We start from the raw sequence: 10,853 nt of genomic DNA on the forward strand, positions 1-10,853 counted from the left end.
CGGGGTTTTACTTGTATTTCCCCAAATTTCCCCAAACTCAGTTGATTAGTGAGTTAGGCTATAAGAGCAGGCCTGCTTTTGTTAGGTTTAACAATTTTGGTACTTCAACCAAAGGACAGACCGAACATTTTTTGTGGGGCTCTATAAACACGAAGTAAAAGGACAAGGCCTTTATTTTGACAACTCTGTGTGACTTAATAGACCAATAAAATATGGTCCAAAAGTGAGAACAGTGGTCCTCTTGGGTTTGGTCTTCCCCAGAGTCTAAATATGAAACCGTAAGTGTGATGTAGTGTGGTGAAGTCATTTTTTTAAATTAAATAAAAGAATAGTGGGGAGTACGTGGTGAAATGAGCGGTACCAGCCTGAGTGCATCTCAATGAGCAAGTCGAGCAAGTGACCTGATTTCTTTTAGATGTCCTCATTAATCAGAGCTATGGAAGGTTTTAAGAGTGAGTGATCTTTGTAGACCAGAATAGAAGCAGTCCTCCCTCTGTGTCCTGGTCAAGGTGTCTGTAACATTGTTCCACAATAGTAGAAAGTGAGAGTAGGTGATTTATCTGGGGCAGGCAGAGCACAATGAACCCCTGGGTTGTCTCACATCATGTCAGACCTGAGGAGCTAGAGCAGAAGCAGTGTGTGTGTGTGTGTGTGTGTCCAGGAAGGCTTTATCCCCATGCAATACATATTTCCAGTTACCTAACACCATCTATTTTTAGAGCATTTCCAAAACATTCTAAACGGTTTGTGTGTGTAGGTAAGTCAAATAGTGTCTGTCCATACACGCATACCTGTTTTATATTCTGGGTTAGCTCAGACATCCATGATAAACTGCCAGTTCGCACTAATGTTGGTGTTGGGAATAAGATTTTGCCATCACTGTTTCTGGAAGGCAGATGTGTCCAATCACACACCACATTGCTGAGAGACAAACCAATGCTCAACTTCTGAAAGTGATTTCATAATTGCTGTTTATCTGGCAGTGTTCTCCTGTTTCAGCCTTTGGCTGGTAGGATTTGTAGGGATACTCTCACTGATGCCAGAAGGTCTCAGATTCCATCCTGCGAAAGACAGCCATCAGCATTTGCTGTCCTGCACCTGTTACCATTAGCAGCAGACTTCTCAGTTGTACCATAGTCTTGACATTTAGTGAAGGTTCAATATTAAAAGTAGTAGTCACCTTTAATTGTTCATTGTTTTACTAAATTGATTAGTGCTTTATTTTATTTAATGTTTTGACATTGATGAACAGAAATCATCAGTCTGCCAAAGTGAAAACAGACTATTACAGAGTAATTAAAAATAATTACAAATATAAAAAAGAAAACTTGTATTTACACCCTAAATCATCACTGGTGTAGTCAGTTGGTTTTAGAGGTCACACAGCAGTATCCCCTGGAATACAGATAAACTCATTATTCACAAAAGAAGGGACATGGCAGAAACAGCATTGATGATATGATTTATGATTTATATGAAACAATGAGTAAAACATGTCACTGTTTACTGTTTACTGCCTTTTGTTGCCCCTCTTCCAACTTTTTAAAATCTGTTGCTGTCATCAAATTCAAAATGAGCTGATATTTTCCATGAAAAGGTAAAATGTCTCCGTTTCAACATCTGATACCAGTCTGACACCAGTTGATGTTCTATTGTGGAAAAAATGTGGGTTGATGAGATTTGCAAATCATTGCATTGTTTTTCTGTACGTTTTGCATATTGTCCCAACTTCTTTGGAATTGCGGTTGTACATTGTAGGAGAAACACAGAAACTAACAATGGACAACTCTACTATACACTTTGGAGCTGGACATTGTTGTGGTCTCTGACAGACTCCTTGTCTTGCCACACAAATGCATTGCCCTTTAGGAAACTGAAACCATGTCAATGATCATTCATGTGTTGTACGCACAATAACTTGTAAAACACTCAGCCACACCAAACACTGTGAAGTCCAGCTTTGTAGGGTGGCTGGTAAATAGTTTTGTCCTAAACAGTAACAAATGCTGGATTACAACAATTATTATATTATAATAATATGTTTAATTGGGTTTAGACACAAAGAAATTCAAGTTCGGCATTAAATAAACACGGTCAGATTTACTTCAAAGGGAGCCTGGAGGCTCAAAGGGTTAGGAGACAGAAGGCCGCAGGATTGAATCTCACCTCACCAAGTGTGGCCCCACCCAGCCACCATGGTGCTGGTCCCAAGCCTGGATAAAAATTGGAGGGTTGTGGCAAGAAGGGCAATGTGTGGAACACATTACATTGGTTTGAATTCACCACTTTGTAATGTGGTATTCATCGCGGGACCATAGATCACATGAGTAGCAAAAATTGTTTCACACTGAAATAAAAATTTAGGTCACCTGTGTGAAAGTCCTCTGTTGACTCATCCTTCCACCCAAACCTTCTGTGTCCAAATACTAGGTGACAGTGTTGTTTGGTACACCTGTTGTAAGTCACACTTTGTGTATGTTGGTCATTATTTCCTGCAAATTCAGTTGACCTACAGATGTGCCATGTGCCACAACACGATCAAGGCCTGTATAAGAATTTCATATTTGTTGTAAAATTATGTAGGTTGAGCCTTGTGATCGTGGGTTTTTTGTTGAGTTCTCTAATTCCACAGATTTAAGTTGCCTTGCTCCATATTGATCCATGGAAAATGTCAACATGCCTAAAAGCATAAATCAAAAAATGAGCTTCTAAATTTGATCATAGACTTCAACATTATCTAAGTGCCTTGACATATTAAGTATAAAGTCATTGATAAAATGATCAGACTTGTGTTTACTTGTATTATCTGGAGACTGAGCATAATTCCCTCGTGAACTGACATGGTGGATGGAGATTTCACCCTGTAATAGATTGCCACCCTGAGCATAACAATGAGATGCACCACAGCCAGTCTCTGCAATCTACAGGTGTAGTCTGACAGGCCTGTGGTACCTTATAGGAGAAGGGAGCTACAATATCATCAAGCTTGACATACATGGTAATTGTGGAGGCCGACACAAGATATGAGGGTGGGAGGTCGGTGACAGGAAAGTGGTAGTGGACTCCCCATTATAGTTGTAGCTTTTTGACAGAGGGAGAAAAAAGGCAAATCATTTGGAATAAGTACACAGAAAACGGGCAATACATTTCTATAGCTCTTCTTTCAGCCCCATCAGAACATCTTTTAAGAAGCATGAAATCTGCACCTGGAATGAGACAAGAATCTCATTTACTTTCCATTTCCCAAAAGCAGAACCGTCTCTTTGTAGCTTCTGCTCATTCTTAGTAGGGAATCATTGTCACTAGCTCGCTGTCTGTCCAACGGTGGGATAGATCAATGCAGATGATGTATATTCAACTTTTTATAGCAGAGGAAATGAAAGAAGAGCACAGTCGATAGGCTCAACCCACAACAAAGAGAATATGGAAAGCAAATCGACCCTTCTTTTATTCTCCATGCACAATGAGAAAAAAGCAGACAGGTGATTTCTCAAACCTTTCTTCCTGGGTTACCCGAGAGACATCTATTCTTTCCGCTCCAAAGGCCAGGGCAAAAAAGGATGACAAGACGAACAATATAGTTACATGGGTCTCTTTATGTGTGCTCTTCAACCTAAAAAGATGACACAGTGACAATGATTCTCACACACACACACACACACTATGAAACCAATCAACTCTCTATAGAACATTGTTTTATGAACAAAAGAGAATGCTGCCTGTAGTGGTGCAGCACTTAACACTTAACACCCACTGTAGCTTTGCACCTGAGTATGACTTTGTAGCAAGGGTCTACTATTTGATTAAACCACACACCGCACACCACGTTTTGAAGGCAAAGTATGTTCAGAAAGTGAGAGATCACCATTTGTATCTCAGTTGGGTGTCTGTAACCCAGTTGGTAGAACAGTAGCCCATTAACCACAGGGTCAGTGGTTCGATTGCCAGTTCTCTTGGCTAGACGCTGAAGTAAAAAAGTGAAACCCCAAGTTGTCCCCAGTGTCTAGTGCTTACTTGGAAGTCATTTTGGATAAAAGCTAAATGGCTACCTGAAATTGTAAAATTCATCGGTAGTAAAACTAGTAGAAACGGATCAGTCAGGTGTAAATGAGAAGGATAAGAGTGAAGTTCTAGGAAGTGAAAAGGTGGCAGATGATGGACAAAATTTTAATTATTAGTCAGCTTTGTTTTTTTAAGTAAGGTTACCTGATCAGATTATACAGTGCAACTGGAAATTACCAGAAACAACAACAACAAAAAAGTTTTTATAGATTTTGTCATTCCAGAGTAAGACCTTGTGAGGCCCCTGACCTGACAGATGCAGGATGGCCAGTCCCCCTCTGCTTCCTCAATCACCAAATGCAACGTCCAACGCCCCCCCCGCCAGTTTTCTATTAATAACAGGTCAGTATGAGCAGGTTTTGACGAAGTTGGTGGTTTCATGCTGAATCATGTTAGCGGGGGTGCAGCTCAGCCAGTCTGACTTGACCAACTTGCAGAGATGTTGAGGGCCACTTAGTGCTCCTCCGCAGCCAAAAGGCAGTTTGTAACCATAACAACGCAGATGTCATTACATCCCACCACACACTCAACGCTTGCTATCCTGTCCACACTTACCGTGCTAAGTGTCTCACTCAGACACTTCAGTGTCTACTGCAATTTGAACAACTTGACTTTAACACATGCTATTTACACCACTGGTACAAATACCAGGTGAATATCCGTACGGTAGCAGTTTGCTGTTGGGTATCAATCTGTGATCGTAGTAACTGTAGAAATCTTTTATTACATCAGTTTAAGCATTGCATCAGTGGCTACAAGTGCAATTGATGTCTAATTTCACTGCAGTCAAACGGCCCAAGTGATTGTGTGACCTACAAGTACAAGAGCTGTTGAGATGTGTTGCACTACCAACTGAGTCTCCAAAGCGTTTCTGTGAAAAATGCACTTACTAAAGAAAATGTTTCATTTACTGATAACACTTTTGTTCATCTGGGCCCATATAAGCCCCTGAGTGTAGGAAATGACTCCTAACTGGCCATAAATTCTCAAAATGGTGCAATTTAGTTTCTACTTTTAGGAGTAGGAGTAAGAACAATATGTCAACATTCTAGACTTAGGAAATCCAAGTTTGAGTTTTAACTGGTGTTGTGGGAGTCATTGACAACAACTCTCATTAAACACATTGCCCCAAGGATGCAAGAATAAAAATGTCATCCCAGCATTAATGTCGTTGTGAAGGCAAATGATCAGGATGTAAATGCACACACGTGTACCCACACACAGAATGTATATGCACATGAGTTTGGGAGGAAGTTCTGAATGAGCAGATGGCATGTCAAAATGTTGAGACTAAGTCGACAGGGCAGGGTGAAGATAAGAGCAAGAGACAGACAGAGAGCAGGATTGTGACATCTCTGCTTCAATGGTTTAGTCCTGTATTTTGAGCATTCACATTCTCTTAGTTGTTGAAAGTGCTGTGACCCTATGGGATTCAGCTACCCAACCCTAACCGATGGGAGTGGTGATGTCAACAACATAATGCCAGATTCCTGGACCGAACCAAAAAGTATCCAACTTAAGTACCAACTTATTAACTCGCTGCTTGGGTTTGTCCATCAAACAGCTGCCCTTCAGAAAATAGAGTATAGGTGGGTGTAGTGTTTCAAGCAGGTTTACTCAGCCAGGTAGAGTAACTTCTAAAATAGCATGCGACAACTTCTCTGAAAATGTGTTGACATAAAGCTATGATCAGTACTTATTAATAACTGACGCTTAAATATTCTGATTTTTGTTTTAGAAATGAAGAAATAATATGTATAGTTCAAATATACAATAAATCACAAATGTTAACACACACATGGGCGACTGTTGCGCAGGAAGGTAGAGCAGTTGTCCACCAATGTCACACATAGTTGCTCCCAGTGAGTGTTGGCCAGCTGCATAGCAGCTCCCCCATCAGTGTGTGATTGTGAGTGTGAATGGGTGAATAAGAAGCAGTGTAAAGCGCTTTGAGTGCCAATAGGTAGAAAAGCGCTATATAAGTGCAGAACATTTACCATTAACATCTACAGGTCTGTGTATCACTAAATAAAAGACGTCATCTTGTGATATTTTGATATTTAAAAGTGCTTCAGAAGTGCTGCTAATAATTCTGTACTATTAAGTGAGTACAGCTGTAAGCAGGATGTTTCCATTGTGGTACAAACATAGATGTATGTACATGTTTGTATGTTTGTACATACATGTACAGTCTGTCCAGACATGCACAGTATGATAACAGTTGGGCTGGTGTCTCAGTAGGTGATTTGCTCTACCAGTCTCTATTTCTTAGCCTGCCCTCTCTTGGGCAAACTGGGACATGGCACTTCTTCAAGTACTTTCTTCCTTTAGTTGGGCAGATGCAGTGACCCACATTCTGCCAGTTGATTTGAACAGTTCATATTTACCCTTAAACTCAGAAGCAACACACTCTTCATATCAGGACAATGCTTTATATTCAAACAGGATATAGAGACATGAACTTACAAGAAGTATAATACACTCACTGCCCACTTTATTAGGTACATCTGTATAATCTAATACAATCCAATACAGCAGCTCTGCCATGAATTCTACTTTTACAAGGTTACTTTATCAGTTTTTAACTTGAGTGTCAGAAAGCTCATAATTCTACTCTCTGTTAATTATTGAGGTCATAGTGGGTAGTTTTGTCAGTCCTATTTAAAATGAATGAGAAAGCCAAAACTTTAGAACCTCTTCTCCTAATGCACTCCAGTATGACTCCACCACCCACTATGACACATATACAGCGGTATCAAAGGTTGATATGATAGACCTACAGTAACAGCACTTACACTCAAATGGCAGATGGTAACTGCCTTTGTGTTTTGATTTTTTTTTTCATGCGCACATGAAGTGGAGACTTTCCTGGAGACTTACACTAACCTCTAACCATATTCACTAACCATATCCTAACCTTAGCTCTTACTCCTCACCCTAATCTTAAACCAAATCCTCACAGCAAAACTCAACGATTTCCAGCATCTTGTCCCCATGAGACACACAGAGAATTTCCTCGTCGGAATTTCTGACTTGAACCTGCTTTTACTGCGATCCAATGAAATACCTATTTTTATTGAGGCTAGAGTTGAAATGTTGTCATATTATAAAAGTATCTGCTATACATCTCCCCCTGTTTCATTATTCTTACTGCCTTTAGACGTGGTAGCAGTAGGAGTCATATATATCTTCGTGGAGGAAAAATGTTCCAGACCACAGGAGAAAGCACTGAATATTTAACATTCGATACTTACATACGTGCAGTTTTTTTTAAGTGAGGGAAATGACTTTGAAATCAAAAATTGGCCAGATTTGTTCCTACTATGTTAACACTAATGAACTCCACATAAATAAATCCACACACACACAAACATTGCAAGTCATTTGAAGATATCCATGGTCTGTGTTTCTCCTCTCATTTGATGGTCTGCCAGGTGATGATGATGAGGACGATGAACACATGTGACAGCATCATGGATAACATGCACATACTCTGCACAGAACAACTGTCATGGAAATGATTTTAAGTTTGTTCTACTTGGAAACTGTAAGTTACACTGCTGCTTTGAAAATGTGAGTTAACTGAACTTGTGTTAAGTTTCAGTTAACTAATGATATTACGTTGACTCATCTTTTTAGTCAATAAAAAAACCTAAGACCTAAAACTTAAGTTTATATGTTTAGAGAACTCTTAGGAGTCCATCCAGTCAACTTATACTGTATATCAAGTTGGAAAAGTTTTAAAATTATCTGCAAATTAAAAGTTGAATGAACATAAAATTTGTAAAACCTGCAGATCCCTATACATTTTACATTGCTTTCCAATGGCCTTAGCTTAACAATACTGTTAGGTTATACTTAACAATACTATTCTAAAACTTTATTAATATCTGTGACCAATATCTATTGAGAGGACTAAATGACTTCTGGGGCCCTTTAGCCAATAGCCTGCATTTTGATGCCACATCTTACTTTGGAAACTGCAAATGAACAACCAAAATCTATCAGTTTGACCCTGAAGGCCTGCGATTCATGATTAACTAGCATTACATTGTCTGGTTTGATGTCTGCATGCAGCAGACTGATGCTGTATGATGACTCGAATCTCAGACAAGCAAAGTGGGTTTCTTTTTCTTCTTTTCAAAGATTCATAAAGACTTTGTTTAAGCATTTCCAAAGCTGTCACACGAAGCCTTTTGTGCATGAAGGATTCAAAAAATGTTGCCCTTGCTTTTAAGCAGGTACTTCATTTTTACCTCCGCATGTTTAGAGGTTTTTCTTACTGTCTTGATAGCCACATTGACCGTTGTGTCAAGATTCAAAACCTAATCTTAATATTATACCTATTTCCTAATTATATTTCTCGTTGAAAGACTCTTTGTTCACTGTCACTCCATGATATATAGTAATTTACATTTAGCTTTGCCAAGCCAGTAACAATAAATTTATGATTAAGATGTAAAGCTACAATATGCAACTTACTCTCAGTGAAAGAAAACTTAAAGTCTCTTTTTAATCTACAGGTCTCAGGATTTCAAAGACACATTGACTTTCCGCAAATTTTTCGTGGATAAATAGTTGCCATAATATACAGATAGACAGTAAAATAATGTTTTTGCAAAATTTTATTGGACTTGAATCAAACATCATAAAATCACTTATAAAACTGTATTATTCAGGTTTCTTGACATTAGTTGAGACAGATATTGGATTTGTACCCTGTAGCCAAAAGCCTGCATTTTGGTGCCACATTTTAAAGTCAGTCTCTTTCCATGGTCAAGGTTTATGGTTTTAAGTCAGTGTCTTCTTCACATAAAGGTAAGAAAGAGCCATCAGGATCTCCTGGGCTCATCCCGAGTGGTATCCTGATAAGGGATCACAGTGTGGTCCCTATTTTGGGGGAGTGGTGATAATTTACACTTATAAAGTCAACGGTCCAGTGCCCATGTGCATTTACATGTCACAGGAGAACAGACTTTGTAATACAGAAAAGTGGATTTAAGTGGGAAAAGGCAGGGGGTGTGCTCTCTTTTCTCTGGGAAAAAGGTTAAAGGTCAGTTTGTTGCAGGAGTCTGTCTCTGCAGCCTTGTGTGTACATTACACAGGAAAGACAAACTCAACTAATGGTGATTGTGTTGAAGGACAAACTTGTAGGTTTATGTAGGCCTATGTATTTTAAAAAAAGACAATTTATTCCACACTACTTTGTGTGAGTCCAATGGACGGATAAACAGATCCGGGGAAGGGAAGTAGGTTGGATGTTTATCAGCTCTGAGCTTAGCTTAAACTCTCTGCCAAGACCACTGTTTGGCATGCAAGGAATTCTGGCATAACTATCAGCTAGTGTCCTCGATATAACGTGCGGTGGGAGAACAACTTGAGCTATGAGCCAGACATGTCAAGTTGATAACTTTTGTGTTAGGCATTCTTTTTCCATAACATTAATATTTTACAGTTATAAATGGTAAATGGTCTGCACTTATATAGCGCTTTTCTACCTATTGGCATTCAAAGTGCTTTACAGTGCTTCCTATTCACCCATTCACACTCACAATCACACACACATTCATACACCGATGGGGGAGCTGCTATGCAGCTGGCCAACACTCACCGGGAGCAACTAAGTTGGGGTTCAGTGTCTTGCTCAAGGACACTTCGACATGTAACCAGAGGAGCTGGGGATTGAACCAACAACTGTGAGATTGGTGGACAACCGCTCTATCTTGCTGCGCTTTTGAATATCAAAAAGTGAATTTTAAAATTTGCGAGTGTCTAATTATTCTTTGAAGTGACAGTTTAAATGCTGTTTCATTATCTTGCTCATGTAATAAGCAGAAAGTTCAGGGTCACCACAGCGGATCATTGTCTGCATGTTGATTTGGCAGGTTTTTACGCTGGATGCCCTTCCTGACACAACCCTCCCCAATTTCTACGGGGCTTGGACCAGCACTGCACAGCCGGGGGGAATGGGCTGTTAGGGGTTCAGTGTCTTGGCCAAAATGTAACAATATTTAACAATAAAAATTAAAAAAAAAAAAAAACTTCCAACCTCATAGTTTGTATTTTAATCCTTGAGGTTTCCTCACTCCTAGAACCATGCAGACACATCCACTTACAGCGTCACTCACTTGTAAATATTTAAGTAAAATCACCTACCTTTTGTCCACTGGTGTGTGTGACAGCCTCTTCAGACAGGCAGACTGTGCCCTGTGTTGTTGCCTGCTCATTTATAAACCGGGTTCCCTTCACATCCCAGTCTTACTGGTCCCCAGGGTCAAAGAGTCAACTATTTCCTGACACAGAGCCAAGACAGCTGACAAATTAATTTTTTTCTTGCTGACAGGTACAAAAAAGTCTATTGATCCCCCTACAAGCCTGCACATAAGGGTAACAGCAGGAACAAAAGCAGCGTGGTCAAATGAACAAGTTCCTGCTGTTTGTGTTTTGGAATCTCCAAGGAAACCCCCAGTTACACAACGACAGAGCGGCTTTTCTTGTTCCATATTAACCAGGTGTCCCATTTTGCAGACCTGAGCTTGGAAGCATTGCTTGCTGACATCAAGCTATTTTAGATAATTAGCCCAATACTGATTGTCCAAAAATGTTTAATCCCATCACCCCTTCATGTTCTTTGGATTACTATTATATAACAACAATCCCTGTCTTTTTCTGTGTCTCCTAGTGGGATATGGGAGAAGGGCTTGGAACTTAAAACAAATTCAATTTTTAATAGAGAAAAGTCGAATGAAGTCAAAGCTCTGTCCTGACATTTTTTTATTAAATATTTATAA

The sequence above is a fragment of the Channa argus genome, chromosome 7, assembly GCF_033026475.1.
Source record: "Channa argus isolate prfri chromosome 7, Channa argus male v1.0, whole genome shotgun sequence".
NCBI classification, from domain to species: domain Eukaryota; kingdom Metazoa; phylum Chordata; class Actinopteri; order Anabantiformes; family Channidae; genus Channa; species Channa argus.